Consider the following 22,320-nt stretch of genomic DNA (forward strand, 5'->3'; position numbering starts at 1 on the left):
CATTTGCTTATGACCAGATTAACTTGAGAGGTTATTTCATTTTAGAAACATTTCTAAAAAAGCATGAAATATGATGGTAAGCCATTACAAATTAAATAAATCTCCACACCCTTTTGAATCAGCTGATAAAGTACAAAACTGGGTAAGGGGCCTTTCTTGACAAGCAAATGCCAAAAAAGTGGATAAAGACCAACACCACCGAAAAGAATCAAGCAGTGAACCATCTTTCTGAAATGTTTTGAAGTATTATTCACCTGGCTTTTTAGAGAAAGAGATTGGAAAAGAGGGAAGAGACATTTATTGTAAGTATAACTGAAAACTTAAAGAGAGTCTAATAATTATTAGTGACAGAAAAAGAGTGATAATAATGCAGTTACAGTTGTACCCCTCTCCTGCTGTTACATCCACCCTTCCACTGCTCCTCTGGATCCCCTGATCAGTTTCATTCTAGGTTAGGAGCGTGAGGGGGTGAAAACTGATTTGTGAGCATCTGGAGTCCTTGGCCAGAAGGACTGTTCACGTTTATGATTTCTTCTTCCTCCTCTAGGATCCACTTGAGGTCATTTTTATCTTTGCTAATTTTTTTTTCTACTTTTCTCTTTCTTCACTGATCTGCAGCTCCAATTTACTATGTACGTTACTCTTTAGATATGTCAGATACTATTTCTTCATTAACCTCAAAACCAGTTTCGCCCAGCTCCAGGCCTGCATTTCCTTAACTGACCATGGGTAAGCCGTTTATGGCCGTTAAGGTCTCCAGTACCAAGCCTGTGCCCCTTCCCTTATCATCCTATGCCAATACCCCTCTATGGTGCATCCTGGGCCCTCACTTCTCCAGGGCCTCTGTGACCCTGCTGGGCCAGTATACCTCTATGCTACATCACCGTGGTTAGGGCACAAAAGACCTCATTCCACATAGAATAACAGCGATGCAAAACTATGGTTGTACCCCATAAACAAAAGTTAACCAGAGACACCTGGTCCATCGGCAAAACCGCTGCTACAGCTGAACCAAGCGAAACACAGGTGCAGGCAGGTCAGGCGCAGCCGGTGGGACAAGCCTCGGTTCTGAGGCCTTGCAAACTCGGTACGAACCTCACGGCCAGCCACGGCCACAAAGGGTATTCGAGGGTCCGGCGCCGGGCGCCACGGCACGGCACGGCACGGCACGGCAGCCCTCCGGGACGCCGTCCCCGACGCCAAGGTCGGCGGCAGCCGCCCGCCGCCGGGATGGTGCCGGCAGGCACGGTTTCATTCAGCCTAGCGGGATTCCGCCGAAAAAGATGCATCCCCCCCCGCCCCTTTTTTTTTTTTTTTTTTAAACAAAGCGCCTCGGCGTGAAGTTTGGTGCTCCTGCGCACGCGGGGGAAGGGCAACGCACGTTTCCCCACCTGAAAGGCCGGCCCTCAACCCCGCTCCCGCGTCCAGAGCGGCTGGGGAAGGGCGAGACCGGCCCCGCCGCGCAGCGTTACCGCTGCCGGCAGCCACCGCCGGGATGGAGCGAGTCCCGGCGAAGCCGAGGCCCTGCCTCAGCCCCGCTCGGGCCCGGCCCGACTCGGCACGGTGATCCGCACGGCCCCGCCGCCTCACACCCGCGGCGACCCCCGCCGCCTGGCGCCGCTGCCCCCTCCCGGAAACACGGCTGCCGCAGGGGCGAGCTCGCATTGGTCCTTTTCCGTCACACCTTCCCGCCTCCCCGGCGCAGCGCGGGCGGCGATTGGCTACTGGCCGTTGTCAGTCGGAGAGGGCGCGCCCCGCCGGTGCCCGGGCTGCGCTCTCGTGAGGCGGGCGCTGCTGCCGGGCTCCGCGGCGGCTGGTGCGGCTGCGGGCGGAGCAGTGATGCCGGCTGCGGGGCGGCGTATGGCAGCGGGAGCCCGGCACGGAGCGGCGTGCGCCCAGGCGGGCGAGGGCGGCGAGCGCGGCCGGTAAGGTCTGGCCGCGGGGAAGGCGGATGCCTGTCTCCGTGCGCGTCCTCGAGCCGAAGGGGCCGGCGGCAGCGCCGGGCAGCGGTGCCGGCGCGGGTGGAGCGGCGGGCGGGCAGGATGCCTGGGGCGAGCGGCAGCGCTGGGCCGCGGCGGGCAGGGGTCGCGGGCGGGCGCGGTCCCCCGACGTCCCTTGCCGTGCCCTTCGGCGCGGCGGTCCCGGCCGTGCCCCGTCCCAGTCCCCGGGCGGGACCGGCGGCGCGGCGGGAACTTCGGTGCCGCCGCCCGATTGGCGGCGGCCGGCGGTGCCCGCGAGTGCCGCGGCGGGGGGCGGCACTAGCCCGCTAGTCGGGTCTGGCGGAGGGGCTGCGGTGCTGGCCCCGCCGCTCCTCCGTCGCCTCAGGAGGGCTGGGGGGGGGGGCGCCGAACGATGCCGCCGAACGGTGCCGCCGGTGGCCCCGGCGCTGCGGGTGAGGGGCTGCCGGGGAGGTGGGGATGGTGGCTGGAAAAGGCGGACCGCGCCGCGTCCCCGCACCCATCGGGCGGGGTGCTGCGGGTCCCGCTTTCCGCAGAGGGAGCTGGGGGGGGGGTGCGGGCGAGAGTGCCCGGCGGCCCGGCTCGCGCGGGGCGGGCGGCTGCCGCTCTACGCGGGGAGCTCGCGCGCGGGTGGGGAGCGCGGCAACGGCCAGCGCGGGCGGGCGCGCGGCCCCGGCCCCGGCCCGGCGGCGGCGGTGGGGGTGAGCGGCTCGGCGGGGCTCGTCTGGGGCGGCGGCGGCTTGAACTTCCCTTCCAAGGAAGGGTTTTAGTCGGACGCGGTGCCGGACGCTCAGCTGGGCGATTCACAGGGGCGGGGGGCACTAACGAAGGGGGTGGTCTCGTTGTGGCCGCAGACGGCGTCTTGAAGTTATTAAAACAGTTAGCTCAAAGAGAAGTTATTTTGAAGTAAGGGTGAGGGTTGATATACGACCGCTGGCTCTGGAGACGGAGGGATTCCAAAGATGAAATCCCCTTTATCCGTGTGCGCTCTTCCTCATTGTTCTTCAGCCTGCTGTACTTTTAGGGACAGAAGATAGCATTGGAGGGCTTTGAAGTACTGTCAAGTCTTGTTAATTTAGAAAAAAACGGCCTGTAGCTGCTCTTTATAAACGTTAATGTAAACATTCAGATTCTTGATTGTATAACGTTTTAAGGAATCGTTAGGATGCTGCCAGACTTTGCGATGATGGACATGATCCTTCAGTCGTGGAAATAAAGAGTTTTGACACTGATTCAGCAGGAAGCAAGACAGCATTCACAATTAACAGTTGAAGAGAAAATAGTTTCTGTTATCTCTTGATTATTTTGCATGTGATAGGTTGGGCATTTTAAACATTAAGAAACATTTTCTGCAGAAAACATAAAGAGCGTTTAATTTGATTTGGGTTTTCGTTCTTTTGTAGCTGTAAGCTTCCTTCCCTACTTTCTAGGAGTGTATTGATTTGGTTCTCTCTTTCTTGATACAGAGTATTCTGATAAATTAATTCAGTTAGAAGGACGCATTCAATCACATGATGCATAATAAGCTTTCAGAATTTTTTAAAATCATGTGATAGATGGCAAGGATGAATAACCAGTGTAAGCACCGTTGTTACAAATACATGCTCTGCTTCAGAGAGCTGAAGCCCAGTTTTACAGCTGAGGGGAAGGCACTAGTAAGTGTAAAAGATTAGACATGTGGAATTTATTACTGATACAGGTTAATATTGTTCCCTCCCTGCATACTTATCCGCTAAATAATGTTTTTGACAGAACATAAATTGCTAATGAAATTTCAGTTTCTTGTACATCACTGATTCTGGATAGATCCAGATAGATCCAGCAAATGTCATATTGGCAAACCAGTTTTTCAGAAACCTCATTTCGTTAACTTGAATCAATGTCTTCAGAGTATTTTAGGTTAATTTGGAGAGCAAGCCTGATCCAAATACATTGCACATTGCCATGATGCAATGTCTGAGATGTGCTCAGTTGTGCAGTCTGCCTCATACCTCACCTGTGTTTTCCCTATGTGCTTTCTTAGGAAAGACAACCCCAAATTTTTGTGGTGGTTTTGTGGCAGAGACCAGTAGAATTTTTGCAAAGCTTGCAGGCTGAAAACACCAAGCCCTTTTTTTCCCCTTGTGACTGACACCAAATTTTAATCTAAAAATCTAGTTTATGAATGGGTAAACTGTAGAACCTTCAGCACATGAGTAGTCTTTATTCGTCATACTCATTTCACTGGGATTGTTCTGAGGAGGACATGCATGCAGGAGAATGTATGCCGCTATTTCCTACATAGCCTATCTTTGTCTTAACCGGGTTTTTTCCTCAAGAGTTATTAGGAAACCTTTTCTAAAAGATCAAAATATTTCAATTGTATATCTTCAGAAGGGTACTCAATTCATTGTTGATTTCTCTTGTCTGTTAATAAGTAATGAACTTTTATGGAGCAGGGATCGTCCCACCACTAAAGTGAGTACAGATGTATTAACTATTTACTTGGTAAAAAATACTCATCAACCATATTCTTACTAATATTCATAATTATCATTATTATTATATAATGCTTATACCTAGTTAAAGCTAGAGGAGAATGCAGAAGTTTCAGAGATTTTTAACTTGCTTTTCATAATTTCTTCCATATAAAAGAAAATGAGTCCATCTGTATGCCTCCCAACTAAAAGGACACACATTAAAATAACAAAAAAAAAATTGATTTTCCTAAGCTGCTTTTTTTAAAGGGAAGTATTGCTATATGCAGTATAATAAGAAATTTGGAACTGAAGCAGTCAATCATGTCGCATTCTCCAACCTGCTGCCTATTTAGTTGCTTAGATAAAGACGGATACTAAAATATTCTTGATGTAATTTGCCATGAGTAGTAGGAAAATTATTTCTTTTGATACAGCTAAGGAAAACAAGTGGCATGCTCTTTTAGAAATAAGTACATATGTACATTTAGTTGAACTACTGAAGAGTTGCAGAAGATGATAGAAAAGATGAATTAATGATCTATCTCCTAGTTGTATTAGATCATACAAACGGTACACTGATCTTTTTGGAAGAGCTAATGCTGGTTTTGAACTGCAGTTAAAATACTGGCTTGTAGCTGTTAGCACTGTCTCCAACACACACAGTGACTGTAAACACTGATGTATGGAAGCTTTGCAGAATTCCAGATAAACAGAAGTATAAAATGCCTCCACATCCAAGTGTTCCCTTGGTCACTTACAGGCTTTAGATGTTTCCAAATGGCAATAGTACCTGCTGCTGCCTAACACTGCCATAGGTGTATGTGAATGACCAAAATTGCTCTTCAGCTCCTGTATCTCCTGTGAATGCTTTCCAAGGAAGTTAACAAAAGATAGTCTTAAACAGGACATGGGAATTCAGCTCCTGATGCTGAGGACACAGCTTTTAAACAGAGTAACAGAGGGAGAGAGGTGAAGATGGGCAAGTTGTTCTTTGACTGGTAAGCAGGTAGGCGTAAATTTCGGCAGAGCCATGCAAACTGCAGATGTATTGGTGCCTGAGATTAGCTTTCTAGAGTCCATCCAGAAGAAAGAAAGGTGTACAAGAGTCTCTCTGAGCCTTGGGCCTGCTTGTGAGTAGTATTAATACAGAGATGAATCAAGGTGTGATAATGAGTTACAAATCTCATTTACGAGCACAACCCTCTTCTTGTATCGCTACCTAAAATGTAAAATTGCTAGGTATTCTGCGGATGTAGTGGGTGGCGGACACTCTTTTTTTAACCCTTATGCATTCTAATTTTTGTAGTTCTCAATTTAACCTCCCAAACTAATGGGAGTAATCTAAATATCTGCAATAGTTACTCATCAAAACTGTACTTTATTATTCCCTTAAGAATTGAAACCTATTATTTAATGCATAATTAAATGCATAATTCAATGTATAACATAATGTGTCACTATGTAGATTTATGAAATACATACCTATACATTCTTTCCTTCTGAATAACAAGTTACCAAATACTGGCAAGAGAGCTAAGGGTTAAGAATGAATTGAATGAAGAATACGCTATAGAACTGAAACCAAGTGAGAATTCTGTGGAGCTATATTTATTCATTTCTATGGAGTGTTGCCAGCATACTCTCTCCCTTTGCAGAAGGTGTTCTGTATTATCAGTAGCCTCAAAATATTTCAGTTATAATATGCCTATTTCATCTATAAATACTTTCTGTAGAAAAGGGCAGAAAATACCCTATAGATACTGGCTTTTGCACTCAGTTTTTTAAGACTGCTGTCTGAGTACCAGTAAGCTTTAACTCTCACTATCTTTTGAGACTTGCTGTAGTAAAAATGTGAATGACTTACGTGCCCAACCTTGCTTCCCTTTGAGCTGTTCTGCAGCTCTGCTGTTTGAGGGGCTGATGTTTGTTTCTTTTGTCCCTCAGCAGGTGGCTACATTTTCACTGAAATAGCTGATCCTGCTGTGGAACAACATCTGTGGCTTTGTGGGGGTCACATTGGCTGGAGTAATTCAAATATTTCCTCCTGGGTCTGACCCTTATTTTTGTTTAAAGATATAGTGCTAAGTTATTGCTTAACATAGAATATTATATGTTAGAATTTATACTGAAGGTCTGCTGTTATTCAAATATGACCTGTATCTTTCGTAGTGGATAAGAAGCAGGAGTGTAATCTTTTTTGTGTGTGTGTTTTTTTCAGAGCTTAATAGAAGATTTTAGAGGAAATTGAAGTTAAGAATATCAGAAAAGCTGTATTGGGTCAGACCAGTGGGCCTTCATATTCAGGGTTCAGTGTCCAACAGTGATGTTAAGGGATGCTGTTTAGGGGCTGTACCTAGCCACTTTATGTATCGGTTCCCTTGTACTCTCCCTGTATACTTAGTTTGCATAATGTCTTACTAGCTTCATTAAATGTCCCTTAGTTCTATTACTGGAGGATTTAGCAAGCAGAAGTTTTCCGTTAGTTTATTTACCACCTTCGTGGTTGGTTCGATCATATCTTGCTTCAGACTTCCCTCCAACTGAAGAGCCTCTTCAGTATCTTTTTCTAAGGCATCCTTGTGATGTTTTGTTTGCCCTTCTCTGACTACAGTCTTTCCTTGAGATGCAGAGACCAGAACTGCACACACTACTTGAGATGTGGGTGGACTAAGGTTGTAAAAATGTGCTCTGTCTTGTTCTCAAACCCTTTCCTCATGACACCCAGTGTTTTGCTAGGTTTTTTGGTTGCTGTTGAACATAAAACTGTTAATTCCAGGGATCTGTCAATAATGACTCCTAGATTTCTTCTCCAAGTCATTTGTCAGCATGGTGTGTATGTGATTTAGATTATTTTTCATTAGATGTATTGGCTTCCATGTATCTATACTGAAGCTCATTTGTCATCTTCTTGTCCACTCTGAGGTGCTTCTGGAGTTCTTTGTCATCAGCATGGCATTAGGTTCTGTGCTCGAAGGCAACTTTGTGTCTGTCCAAATTTTGCCAACACTATCATTCCTTACGAGTTTTTTTGTGTGTACCTCTAATGTCTGAGAGGGATAAAAGTGTTGTGGCAAATCAGTGAAGGTGTTCATAGATCTTAAAAATGGCTTGTACATAACACAGGCTTTGCTTTTTGTTGTTTTGTTGTTGTTTTTTTTTCTTTGAACCTCAGTAAACATGAACTCAGAAGAATAACAGGTTAAGGCTGTGTCCAGAAACCCAGACCAGATAAAAAAAGGAAGAAAACTGTGAAAGATGCCATTCATAGCACTTAATCCAACTGCACTGAATGGGGAAATGAGAATGGTAGTATATGGTATTTGATGCACATTGATTGCTGTTAAAATTATGCTTAATTAAAACCAAAGAAGCTTTTAAAAGTATTGGAGTGCAAAGTGATGTTTACTCAAATAAGTTTAATGCTTTCCTAGCCTCTCTACAGATTCACTACACAACAGTCTTAATTCCAATACCATCTAATTAATCACCTTCCACTTGTGACCTACATTTCATAGTAACATGAAAATAAGCAAAGCTTCTCCCCTCCTCCCTCCCAGTTTTATTAGAGGTTAGGCTGGAAGCCCACCATATAGAAAGGATCTCTTCATGTTCCTTGTTCAAAAACAGGCTAGTCATTTGATATTCAGAGCATGTTGCTTAAAAGAGCTACTGCATTATAAACAACATTGAGTGAGGTTTAAAGAAACATTAGAAATGTATTATCAGTGTGCTGCATTATTACTTGGTGTTACTTAGTAATAAATGTGGTTTCACAGCAGCGTAAGTGACTCCAGCAGCATGCCTGTGATGATCCTGTCTTTCCTTCTCCCAGTCACAATGACTCCATCTTTCCTAAGCCTTTGTAGAACCACTTCAGCACATTAGTCTGGCAGAAGACAACTCCTCCCCACTGGTTTAAAAAAAACCAAAACAACAAAACAAAGCAGAAAACCATTTTCTGCCAGCTTGAATCTGCTTCACAGAGGACCTTATGAAGGCTGATGCAAGGGAGGACTTAGAACTATGAAGGTAAAGGCGAGAGGAGAGCAAGATGGTTGACAGGCAGCAGTTAAATTGCCTTATGTGCTTGTCAAATGCTAGCCTGAAGTGCTGTTCTGTTTCTTGATCTATTGTTGTTAAAGTACTTGGTAGAAGTACAGGACTATTTTAGTAGTCAACCTATTGCTTTGTTAATTTAAACGTTTAGCTTAAAGAATTATATTTTACATCCTTTTAAGGAAGGCCCCAGCTGTTCCACTATCCATTGATGAGGTCATCTGCTGTGTAAATCTGGCTGTCTAAAAGACTGTGATACCAACTGTTATTTGCAGCAATAGGATTCTTCTTTTGTTTTGTTTTGCACCACAACACAGTTCACCAAAATAGGTTTTTCAAATTAGCATGGATTCAAGTATGTAACAAACATAATATTTCTACTATTTGAATTCAGTAATGGGCAGTTTAAAGTCAGCTTCCTGATCTATTTAATTGGTGCTGTTTGCTAGAATCTGTAGCAGCCAAGACAAGGCAGGTTTTTTTGCCACAGGAAAAGGATTTGGTGTATCCCTTTTGCATGGTATGCTTGAAAGTTGCCCAGTGCTACTTCATGACGCACATGCAAAGTCATGGTCAGCTTTCTTGTTGGCTGATGCAGCTCAAGATTAGTTTAATGTATAACAGTGAGTTCATGGTAGCCTGCAAGGATGTAATGGAAGGAGATGAACACAGTTAGTATGTAGTCTGCGCTGTCTTTTTTTTCCCCCAGTACTTATAGGCCATGGTAGTGGTAATTGATGAATCTGTGCTGAATACATTTAGCAGCATACTGATAGAGCAGTGCCACTTGCACTGCTTATCTGCCTTAAACAGACTATCATCATAAAAAGTGGAACTTGTCTTCCATTGTTTAATTATGACAATATCTTCTTGTGTTAAGATGTATGCAATCATTCATCTAACATTTTTATAAGATACTTCAGAATCATCAGCCAAATTTTACTATATTCTTCCCTAGAAAAAATACTTTCATGTCAGTAGGATGGTACATGTAAAGGAAGCCACACTGCTGTGGGCATCCACAAAATACTCTAAACCAATTAATTTCTTCTATGTACATTTTCTAAGACAACACTTTAAATCTCAAGAAATCATTTGGTCTGTTAGGCAGCTAGGAAGAATGGCATTAGTACGTTCATGGCATTGTACTGTAAAAATTTATAAGAGTTTACTTAAAGCTTTCAGAATTTGCAAGATTTTTCCATGTAGAAAAATAATACATTTTGCTTGGATTCCAGACTTTGTAGTAAACCCATTAGTCTTTCTTTTTGCCAAGGTTTTGAGTATGCTAGGTGTTTGTTAAAAGGCCTCAGAAAAGGCATCTTATCTCAAATGTAATCATAAACTGAATTCTGCTATATGTAGTTTGCTACTATATTTGCTTAAAAGAAGCTAGGAATTAACAGCGTTGCTAAAAGTTGGGTGAAAGGCTCAAAAGTATGAGCATAGCTGATCATACTGCAGGTTTTCATCACATGAATTAAGCTTCAGATGAAAGTTTCTCACCAAGTTAGTGGCAGCTAGGTCAGGTTGAGTCTGATGTCTCAAGTCTGCATATACTTGGTTGGGATTCACCTGTACCCTATCAGTTTGTTAAAGAGCGCATTACTACTTGTATTGGTTTTATGTGGCAAGGTTTTGGTAGCGGGGGGGGTTACAGGGGTGGCTCCTGTAAGAAGCTGCTGGAAGCTTCCCCTGTGTTCGAGAGAGAGCGAGCCTATACCAGTTGGCTCTAAGACGGACCTGCCGCCGGCCAAGGCCGAGCCAATCAGTGATAGTGGTAACGCCTCTGTGATAACATTTTTAAGAAGGAAAAAAAAAAAAGTTGGGACGTGGAAAACAGCCACCAGAGAGAGGAGTGAGAACATGTAAGAGAAACAAGCCTGCGGACACCAAGGTCAGTGCAGAAGGAGGGGGAGGAGATGCTCCAGGCGCCGGAGCGAAGATTCCCCTGCAGCCCGTGGTGAAGACCCTGGTGAGGCAGGCTGTCCCCCTGCAGTCCAGGGAGGTCCATGGTGGGGCAGATATCCACCTGCAGCCCGTGGAGGACCCCACGCCGGAGCAGGTGGGTTCCTGAAGGAGGCTGTGACCCCGTGGGAACCCTGCGCTGGAGCAGGTCCCTGGCAGGACCTGCGGATCTGTGGAGAGAGGAGCCCACGGAGCAGGTTTTCTGGCAGGACTTGTGACCCCGTGGGGGACCCACGCTGGAGCAGTCTGTGCCTGAAGGACTGCACACCGTGGAAAGGACCCATGCTGGAGCAGTTCGTGAAGAACTGCAGCCCGTGGGAATGGCCCACGTTGGAGAAAGTTCGTGGAGGACTGTCTCCCGTGGGTGGGACCCCACGTTGGAGCAGGGGAAGAGTGTGATGAGCCCTTGCCCTGAGGAGGTGAAGCGGCAGAAAATAACATGTGATGACCGTAAACCCCATCCCTGTCCCCCTTGTGCCGCTGGGGGGGCTTGGTGGAGAAATCCGGGAGTGAAGTTGTGCCCGGGAAGAAGGGAGGGGTGGAGGGAAGGTGTTCTGAGATTTCGTTTTATTTCTCATTTACCTTACTCTGGCTGATTTGTAATAAAAAGTGAGCTAATTTTCCCTAAGCTGAGTCTGTTTTGCCCGTGATGGTAATTAGTGAATGATCTCTCCTGTCCTTATCTCGACCCGCAAGCTTTTCGTTATATTTTTCTCTCCCCTGTCCAGCTGAGGATGGGGGAGTGATAGAACGGCTTTGGTGGGCGCCTGGCGTCCAGCCAGGGTCAACCCATCACACTACTTCTGGTCTGTACACAAATATTTTGCTGTTGCAGCTCAGGTGAAAAAATGTTTTGCAAACTCTGAAGAGGCTAGCCTACTAGCTGGAAATTTTTATGTGCGCATTTCAGATTACTGTATGAAGTTAAACATTTCCATTGATAAATCAGGGGTTGAAATAGACTATAAAAGTCTGGAATAGAATCTGAGCATCCGTTCTGCTACTGATGTTGCAAGTTGGATCATATTAAACGTTTCGCATGGGAAATATACTGCTACTGAGGTAAAATTGTTTTAACCATGTATTCTGTCTAGTTTATGCAATTAGAACTTAAGGGGAGTAGAATTCAACATATATGTCCTAGTTACAAGTGAGAAGGAGATATTGAAATACTGTATTTATGGATATCTTAATCTGAATATTTCTCTGCAGAAATACAAAATCTTGATAGGTATTGGTATGAACAGAAGAAGTATGCATAGAGACATAAAACAAACTAGTTAAACCAAGAACTAACTTCTAGAAGTTCTATACTGTTTATTCAGTAATATCCTTACTTAGAAGGGAAATGAAATGCTATTGTTACTGGCACAAATTCTAAACATGGACAACTCTGTTGAAAAGTTCCAAACTAAAATGTTTGCTGTTAATTGTTTCTCATTTGTAGAGAAGAAACAGTAATTATTCCTCTTTAAGATTTGGTATTGATATCACCTGAAGTCTTCTGCAAAGTGAATTTATTACTGCACCTCACATTGTAAAATTGCTCTTAAAATGGTCATGACCATTCCTGAGATTGCAGCACTAACTGTGTCAAAAGTAACTGGCAAGAGACTTTGCTAGTAAAAACAAAAAGCTCACCTGCAGGTTTTTGGAGAGGAAGGTCATGCCATAGCATCAGCTGTCCACTTTCAGACATTTTGTCATTTCAGTTTTCTGAAACAAAATTAATTATTTTTAGAAAGTAAAACATAAAATGACACCCTGCAAAATGGCTCAATAAAAATTGCACAGAAAATAACTGAGTCATAAGTAATAGGTTTTCTTCTGAAGATGTTACACTTGTACTAGGTATCAGACTATGCATCGAGTCATAGTAAAATGTGTGAATGAACGTGGATGATGCAGCAGAAGCGGTGGATTATGTAACAGGAAGATCGACACAGTAGGTTTCTGCTAGGTTTTGTTTGCCCTGCAAGGACTTCTTGGAACAAAGACACCCCACCTGGAGGTAGACAACTTCCCCGAGCCTCTGCCTCTTGCTGCATTTCATCACTGGCTTTTGACTGAGGCAGCTGACTGTTGCTGGTTGGGTTATTGTAGATCGCTCTGGCTGGCTGTCATGGGATCGCAGGTCCACTTAGAGGTAAGCACCAAAGCATAGGAGTTTCAGCCTGGGCCAGACCAAACCCATTTTATATAATTTTAAACTATATATTACTATATGTCGTGGTTTAAGCCCAGCTGGCAACAAAGCACCACGAGGCCATTCTGCTCACTCCTCCCCCTCAGTGGGATGAGGAGGAGAAAATATAACGAAAAGCTTGTGGGTTGACACAAGGACAGGGAGGGATCACTCGCCAATTATGGTCATGGGCAAAAACCAGACTCAACTTGGGGGGGAAAAACCAAAACCAATTAAATTTGTTACCAATCAAATCAAAACAGGATAATGAGAAGTAAGACCAAATCTTAAAACACCTTCCCACCACCCCTCCCGGCTCAACTCCACTACTGATTTTCTCTACCTCCTCCCCCGCAGCGGCACAGGGGGACAGGGAATGGGGGTTGTGGTCAGTTCATCACACGCAGTCTCTGCTGCTCCTTACTTCTCGGGGGAGCACTCCTCACTCTTCCCCTGCTCCAGCGTGGGGTCCCTCCCATGGGAGGCAGTCCTTTGTGAACTGCTCCAGCATGGGCCCTTTCCGTCGGCTGCAGTTCTTCACAGACTGCTCCAGCATGGGCTTCCCACGGGGTCACAGCCTCCTTCGGGCATCCACCTGCTCCGCCACGGGCTCCTCCCAGGCTGCAGGTGGGCATCTGCTCCCCCGCTCCCCTCCACGGGCTGCGGGGGCACAGCCTGCGGTCTCACCAGGGGCTGCAGGGGCATCCCCTCCTTCCTCACTGACCTTGCTGTCTGCAGAGGGGTTTCCCTCACATCCCACTCCCCTCACTGCTGCAGGTTTTCCCTTCTTAAATATGTTATCCCAGAGACACTGCCTTGGCCAGAGGGGGGTCCGACTTGGAGCTGGGTATGCTGCTAGGAGCTTCTCACAGGAGCCACCCCTGCAGCCCCCTCCTCTCCTACCAAAACCCCACCACACAAACGTAATGCACTATTAACCACAGAGTCTGTGGAAGCCATGTATCGGTTAATGTGTCATAGCTGAGGTCACCTGGAAATAATCTCCTTTGTAATTTGAAAACTCTGAGAAAGGAAAATTTCTTTATAACCCGGTAAAAGTAAGCAACATACAAGTGCTAATGGAACTTAGTTTTTTGTAAAGTATGTCCCTATTTTCTGTGTGGTCACTCAGCCAAGTTACTATGCGCTTTCATTTCACTGTTAGATAACTTGTTTGAGGTGATTGCCCTGTAGTGAGACTTCTGACGTGAGCAAACAGGTCAATTACATCTGAGCAAGTCCTATGCGCTTTGTACAGTTGTCAGTGAAATGAAGGCTCAGACCTGTTGTAATTTCTGTGTAAGACCTTTTGGGCTCAGGTGGTTTTGACTTTGACTGCGTGTTACCTCGTATTTGGGAACTAACCTAGAGTCTGTACTATCCAGAATTATTGTTAATGCATTTTTTTCTAGCAAAATACCAATAAGGGTTCTGCATGGTTTTTCCAATTTTTATAGATCTACCCAAACTTTTAAAAAAAATGTTCTGCCCGTCTTCCAAACTCTATCCATTTTTATGTTATTGGGCCAATATGACTTATAAGCAAGGTTACACTTATACAACACGGACTCGTTTGAAAGTAATTTTTAATCGTAGTTTTAACAACGTGGCTTCAAGCAGTTGTATTAAAAATATTACATGTTTTTACGTTTTAAAAGGTGTTTTGTAACTCTATTTAAGACAAAGCATGTGCGCGCAGACAGAATGAAGCGTCTACTATCCTGTATGTTAAAACATCCTCTGAATAAAAAGTACAGTGATTAATACCAGAAATCAGTTTTAGTATTAGTTACATTACAAATGCTTTTAGTAGTTCTTGTTTCTTTACAGTCTTTGAGACTGAATTATCTGTAGAACAAGCTAAGAAGTTTCTACACAGTGTAACAGAGACATGCTGTCAGCTTTGGCTCCCTGGCTGCCCATTGCTCTGAACACCAGAGCAGATTTGCTTAGGCCAGAGCTGATCAAGAGCAGCAGTCCTGGCTGGATGTGGTGGATCAGTTTCCAAGTCACATTCTGGCCACTGCGTGCTGTAACTAATTGGTCCTGACTGCTACAGAGCACCCCGGGAGAGCCAGATTAGATCTGCTGGGTCTGAAAGTGCTCTCAGACACACGGACGTACATGTGGTGAGGCTCAAGGACACCAGGTGGCATAAGCCAAATCTGTGTTGGTGCTGAGGACGCTACAGAATCAAGTAGCTGTTAACTGGCTTTGTGGCAGCTTGCTTCTCTTGCAGAGTGGAAACTTCATGCACTTGAGGGCCTGGCCTGGCCTAGCATTTCCACAGTGATGATAAAAATGCTGATCAGAACTTTAGTTTCATCCTTTCTCATTTCAAAAGCCTTCTAAATATGCAGTATGTACATATTGATTTATGCATGCCTAAACTGTTAATCTATTATGTTGTCTTGTGTACAACCTGTAAATTCTGTAATTGCTTTGGTTTTGTACATGTTTTTCTTATGTGCCAGGATTTCATAACTCACTGGATGACTTTTTTGCCTGATTTGCCAAGAGGGGCATAGTATTAATAAAGTAGAACTACTTTGTTATCTGATTGACTATTTCCATGGAGAAAAAGAAAATAATTTGTTTAACTTTCATATATTTTCATTGTTGAAAAATAAAATCATGTTAAGCTTTTGAAGGTGATGACCATGTCTTTCATATGTAAAACAATAGAAATTGTTGTAGTCTTAGTTTCTATATAGTAGCTAGATAAGAATAGTTACAGTACCAGGTTATCTCATGGGATATTAAAGTTTATGTGATCTTCTCTGTCTCAAAAGACAAAGATTTATAGTCTTTGAACAGTTCTGATTGGTGGTATTATGAAAAATAATTAAAGAACCATGGAGATGATGTGGGGTTTAGAAAATCTGTAATGAAGCCCAGGCTAGTTGAATTGAGGACTTAAAACTGGAAAAACACTTTTTTTTTTTTTTACTAGTAAAACTTAGTTAGGCTAGACATTTTTCAATGAGATGCAGTGACATGCTTAACGACAAATAGATTTTCTAACTGTATAAGTAATATAACAATATATTGTAATGAAAATTCAGGAGGTGCTTCCTGTGAAGCATAGCACTAATATTTCATGTATAACCAATATGGAAGTGATTAAATTGCTTTACAAGGAAAAGTTGGTACCATGGTAGCAAGGAATATTACAAGCTAATACTGCCTCTATCTGAAGATGTATTGTTTTGTGGTAATGAAATATTGTAATAACCTTGCGCACCTCTAGAGAAGAACCTCAACTTTAGCTCTCTAGAGTTATTCTTCAAACAGTATTATTATTCTGCATAAATAATTTTTATGGAAAGAACAGTTACAATAAACAGAACCGTAAGAATGAAATTACCATATTCAATGTTAACAAATGCATAGAAGGCAGGCTAATAATACAAGTATGTAGATAGAAATAAAATATTTTTTAAAAAAGTAAAAATAGTTGATTGCAAACTGAGTTTCACATTAATGTCCTTATCCAAAGCCCACTGGACTAACTAAAAGTGATCTCTAAGACCTCAGTTAATTTCAGTCAACCTTGAGTCCTTTCCCCTCTCTCATGAGAGTGAAAAGCCAGGGCTTCCTTGAATTTCAGTGAGTCCAGTCAGGATTTAGGTAGTTAATATACCTTCAGTGCATTTAGCAGCTTTCTCTCTCTCACATGTAACACACAGTGTTGCAAAGATTTATAGTTTCCTTTTCCCCAAAAACTGCAGCCTGTGGGTTCATCAGGATAGTATCTGTACTATTTCATAATATTTGTTTTATCAGGGCTTAGGAGAACTTTGCTTTCGTAGTACTTGTTTACTGTCAGGAACACCTTGCTCAATTTTTGTACTGTAAATATTCTGGAAATAGATAAAACCGTGAAAACTCTAAGTTTGGGCTAGAAACTTAAGTTGGCGGCATAGTTAGTATTAAAGCTGACATGCATTTTAAGGTTTTAGAGGAGTTTTGAATTCTCAGAGGAAAGGGAACTTTAGCTCATTCAGTCAGGTTTTTTTATGAAAACGGTGCCTTCTAAGCAAAACAACAGTAGTCTCTTCTCCATTTAGTGTTTCAGATACTTAATTTTCATTGGTATTAATGGGAGTTTTGAATGTATATCCAAGAGACAGCACAATTTGATATTCAAAAAAGTAAAAATTATGGCAAAGATAAGATGAATAATATTTTTCTCAACCTATGTGAAAATTTTTCTGGCTTTATGTAAGCGGTAAAACTGTGACACTGGTATCTTCATCTTTAAATCTTCAAAGATTTTTTTTCCTCTTTTGCACAGTGACTTGTATACTGCACTTGGCTTTTTGAACCAGTTAAAACTCTCTTTTCCAGGCTGCTTTTGTTTCTTTATTTTACTATGTTTTATTTAACAAAAGGTAAACAAATTTGCAGTTTAAAAAAAAAAAGTCTAATAAAAAAAAATATATGCTCTGTTTTACAAGGATGGTTTGAGCATTCCTAGGAAGCTTGTGTATTATTTTTGTTCTTCTCTGTAAACTATGAAAAACTAGTTTTCAGTTTTTCCGCTTCTGATGCAACTGGACTTTCATACATAGGAAGACATGCCATATGCATATGGTGCTTTGTTCCTTTCAAATATACAACTCTTTCATCATTTGGGGAGTAAATATAACCCAGTTATTTCTTGTTATGAGGAAATCCTGAAGGCGTTACCTAGAAATTTTTGTGCCTGTTGTTAGCTTAAAACGGAAATGGCTTTCCCTCTCTTCTTGTTGTATTATACCTTGTGTATTCGTATAAAAATTGTTCTTTTGATTAACAGATAGAAGACCTGACCTTGCAGACCTGAAGTACGTAAAGCTTACAGAAAAGTCAACAGGATGTTTGTTCATGAAATGAGAATCTCGCTGAACTAAAGACTGTACTACTACTAATAAAACTTTGCATCAAGCTTAAATTCATAATACCATACCAGCTACACCATATCGAACTCTCATGGAAATGCAGTTTGAACTCCAATGTTAACCCAATATACAAGCGATGACTACATGGCTCTAATGGAAATGCCATTTTTTTGTGCCAGCTAGTTACGCAGTGACACTGAAGATGATTATTTGGTTCAGGAATTGAGTGTGTCATTTAGCAGTGTTCTAGCTAGGATTCATTTCAATGGCGTTTTGTTAAATATGCCAATTTCTGTTTGACTTCTGGTGGTAGTGACATATGACTTCTTAGAAAGTCCATGTCTGCTTCACAAAGTCAGATGGTCTCCAGGGTGCTGTTCTAGGGTCACATCAAAACTTGGCATAAACTTGTATGTGAATTTCATTTGCACTTTTTTTTCTAGGGTCAGTTTCGCTAAAGGGTATCAGGGAAGATGCTTAAAGTGTAGCCACATGCAACACATGCTCTGCTTTTTATGAGAGAGGTATCAGTCAACAGGTGTTTATTGTCTTTTCCTGTTGTACTGAAAAGACAGATTTCATTCCCTCTAGAGCTCTGTAATAGTTGGGGAGAGAGAGAATTTCCTAAAGGGAAAGAATAAGTCTGTTCTGCTTTTGCTATTTGCTGTTTGAATTGCTATTGTCTGTGGCTAGCTAACAGGTGCTGTTTTCTCTTCTGTCCTGGAACTGCTGTCTCTGACCTTCCACAAGGCTGCCTGCCAGTGGAAGCTGATGTAGATCCTAAATTCTTAAGCCTTGATAGGATTTCTCTTCTGAATTGATAAAACTGCATGCATATACTTATTTTTAGACCATTTGCAACTGAAGCACGTATGTTTCACAGCATGATAGAAAGGGTGCAGGAGAAGTGGTTAGGCATGGTTAGCGATTTTGGAAGCTTAAGGGCGGTGTGCCTTTTGGAAAATAATGTTGCAGAAGAGGTATCTTTGAAAGTGTGCAGTAGGGGTTTTTCAGTTGAATTTGGTAGTGGTGACAAGTGTTGACATCTGTAAAACATAAGCTCATCTCTCTGTCCACAAAACAAACACAACACAAGCAGCAGCAACTTAAATTAATCTTCTCTGTGCCAATGTTTTTTATTTGTCTTTTATAATTTAGTATCAATGCCCAGTGAGCAAATTTATACACGCTTTATTTTTTGCTTAGTTACTGCCTTAAAGGTTTTTCAGGGTTGATTTTTAATTGCCAACAGGTGTGGCAGTAGCAGTGCTTTTATTTTTGATGTGGACAAAATATGCAGTAAACTACTCTAAATGAACACAACTGCACTGAAACTCTACTGTCTCTCTCTGTGCTGAACAAAGATACCCAAATGACTCCTGTACTAGAAGCAATATAATCACAATAGCATGAAGCTCCTTATATGTTAATTGACTCAGTTGAGAAAATACAACTGTGTAAGAATAGTATAACACCTAAATTGAGTTGACTACCTCTTCACTGAACCCAGAGTCAATCATGAGACGTTTAAGGATCTTGTAATTTTTATGTTGAAGTAGAAAAGAACAGTTCTGGTAGCAGGACTGCCTGTAAAATCTTAATTAGATTTCTTCGGTGTCCATTGCTTTCTTGTATACCAGTATTATATAAAGACAGCAATAGAGAAAATGCATAAATGAATGTTATTTGGAACAAAAGTTTCTCTAATGTTCCTTAAAATATTTGCTGTTCAGAAGAAAAAATTAGAGAGAATGGAGCTGTAATCTAATAAAGAAGACAGAAGTTAGTTTTGGACCATTCTCTATCTTTTTGGAAAAGTCAGAAATCACCTTATACATCATTAAAAGAGGATATTGTGATTTGGTAGGGTTTGGGGGGGGTGGGTGGGATTTTTTTTGGTTGGTTGGTTTCAGTTTTTTTACTGTCCAGATTAAGTTATTTGTTCTAATGTTCACTAATGTCATTTCAGCTGCACAAAAGAATCAGTGATGTATTCACTCGCTCTTCTCATGTTGTGAACCCTGTACTCTGTTTCAAAAAAACTACCACCTCTTGGCAGTTGATGGTATGCAGTGCTTTACGTGTATATACCATCTTTTAGCCAGGGATTTCTTTCTTCATTCTACAAGCATCTTTTATTTAAAAGTTGGAAACCAGTGCGGTTATATACAAATGTACAATGGTTCTGTAGAAGTTACTCCTTGAACACATAGAATTTAATAGATTCTGTATGTACCACTGTAGCATGAACTTGATATAATTCTGTTTGGCAGCAATAGAACTTTCCTTTAAAGCTCAAGAGGTTGTCTAAAACTATAATGTATATTTTACATATATGTATATATCTTACAATATTATTATTACCCTGTTAAAAAAGCTGAACTTTAGGCATGACTCAAGACAGACGCCAAAATCTAATCATTGCAGATGCTAAACTCTGGTAGTATAGTTATCACTGGTGAGTTATCAGTAAGAGAACTCATACAGTTTCACCATTTAGCCATGCTGGAAGGCCAGAGAAAAGACAGTGAGTTTACAAAACTGTTGTACAGAGCCTGTCTCGTCATCACAGGTCCTTGGGTTTTGCGATGCCGAGGGATTCAATCGTGAGGAAATATGCTTTGCATAATGTAAAATTAGTACTGTGTTATACTCTGGCTATCCTTGTCTGCAGTGACTACTACCATGTTAAGTACAACAGTCTCATCTAGTCATGGAACCTGATCTAATCAACCGTAGAGCTAGACTTACAGTTATTAAAGTTAGCATGACGTTTTATGTGACGCCAAATAAATGGTCCAGGTTCAAACAAATTGGTACCAGCAGGTATCAGCAATTCATCATCTGCTCCAGTCTTCCCCTTTTTAGCAATTCCCTCCTCGTTTTTTGGTAATAGTTTTGATTCACCAGTAGAGCCCTACAGAGCAGCACAACAACAATACCAAACTAGCCATTGCCTAAATGTGCTAATCTAACCAACCTGGATAACATCACACTTGAAGGCTTGACTTTATTTATGTGGGGAAGTTACTGTCTGCCGTCGCACCCTTCCCCCTGGCAGAGAGGGGAAATTCCTAAAGTTTGATGCTGTTTGGTGGAACGTTCTGTTCATGTGTGAAGTATTAATTAGCTGTTATTATTCAGTTATTTCCTTTAAAATATTTTATGGGGTGTTAAATGAATACCAATCTCAAAACAGCCAGATCTTATTCACTAGGTGTGATGTAAGCATGAGGCTAGTGTTTTTAAACAAGGCATAGTAATTTCTGGCTTTCCCCAGATTAACTAAGTTCCTTTAAATAGATTTGGGGTAACATAGGAAACAATGGTCTAGTTACAAGCTTATAGTTCTTTGAAAATATTTGCAATCCCATTCAGTATGTGAATGAAGTCCAATCAAAAGACTCTTTCTGGCTTTCCACAAAATAAATCAAGTGTCTCCACTCTTGCCAGCATGCTAGGAGTTTCATTTCCCATATAAAATGGATTTCTAGCTCATGACATGATTATAATTCTTGTATAAATGGTTAGTTTTTATTGGGAAGATATTTCTTAGTTTGGAAAAATATTTTTTTTCCTTGGTGCTAAAATTATTGAGGTGGGAGGTTTGCAAGAGAGAAACTTCAGTATCAGAACCCAAACCAGGCAAAGGGCTAAAAATGCATCTTAAGGACCATTAGTCAGAATAATTTGAGCTGACAGTAGCCAAGATTGTTTTATATATGAAGTTCATAAAATAGCAAGTTAGTTTCTTTAGCTAGGAAAAATACCTGAACGGGTACATTTCTGCTGCAGTTGCTAGGGAGCGGCTTATACTGTATCTGTGGGATATAATGGGAGTCATGTGTGAAATGCACTATGCTGATAATTTATCTCAAAGTAGTTAGAGCCGAATATTACGTTCACAGACCACATCTCCTTGTACAAAATAAGAAGATGAGATGGATGCTGTTAGTAATGTTAGGCGACAGAGCCACTGTGGTATACAAGGTACAGTACATATGTCAGTAAGCTGTCAGGAGCATGTCATTCCTACATGATTCATATCTGGGGCTATGATTAGGTGAGCAGAAAATTAATACATTGGCTAGATGGGAGGAAAGAACAGACCACATGAGAAGAAGGAAAACCTGTATTTTGATCTATTTGACAGATCTGGGAATGAACAAGGTCCTGGGAATCCCAGGACATGTACTCTTTTTAAGACAAGCTCATTGACTGGGAGTCTGTGTTGCCAGTAACGTTGTTTAACAAAATGAGGATGGGTGAATTGTAGGGGGATCTGACTAACCCCGCTCCAAAGTGAGGTTGCCACTGCATTTGGAAAAAGAGCTGCTTAGCTATGACATGTCAACATCTTTAATAGAAACCTTTATAGTTACTTGGTTATAGAACTTCATTATTTTCTTTCAGAATCTGTCAGACTGGAATTATTTTTGTTGAAAACACAGCCGTAACAGTTTGCTATTATTAAAAATGTAAATGTAATAAATTGTACAACCATAACACTAATTTCTTATTTTTGTAACATTAAGCATTTCCAAAAATTATCCAAATATTGCTTAAGGTTTCCATTTTAATATCATATTTAAAATTTCACAAATATTTTTTCCTTATTGAATCAATACAGTGATACTGCCTTGAAGCTTAAATTAATTGCTTCACTCCTTTGAGCACTGGTGCAAGTTTTTCTCACATACTCTACACGGAGATTGAGTGTGTTTTCCTCAGCAATTACTGCATTTGTTCAAAGTGAATTAGAAAATCAAAAATGTTAGGAACTCTCTTTAATTAGATGATTAAAGAACTCA

The 22,320-nt window shown here is 41.9% G+C and overlaps 1 protein-coding gene across 6 annotated transcripts in view; it reads left to right on the forward strand.

Moving 5' to 3' along the window:
• Positions 1-1,030: 1,030 nt before the first annotated feature.
• B3GALT1 (beta-1,3-galactosyltransferase 1) overlaps positions 1,031-22,320 on the forward strand; it is a 220,456-nt gene continuing 199,166 nt past the window's right edge. For all 6 annotated transcript variants that reach the window (XM_069781300.1, XM_069781299.1, XM_069781304.1 and 3 more), the window contains exon 1: positions 1,031-1,925. The gene's annotated coding sequence lies outside the window, so the exon portion shown is untranslated. The remainder of the gene's footprint in view (positions 1,926-22,320) is intronic.

Source organism: Haliaeetus albicilla, chromosome 4 (genome assembly GCF_947461875.1).
Source record: "Haliaeetus albicilla chromosome 4, bHalAlb1.1, whole genome shotgun sequence".
NCBI lineage: Eukaryota > Metazoa > Chordata > Aves > Accipitriformes > Accipitridae > Haliaeetus > Haliaeetus albicilla.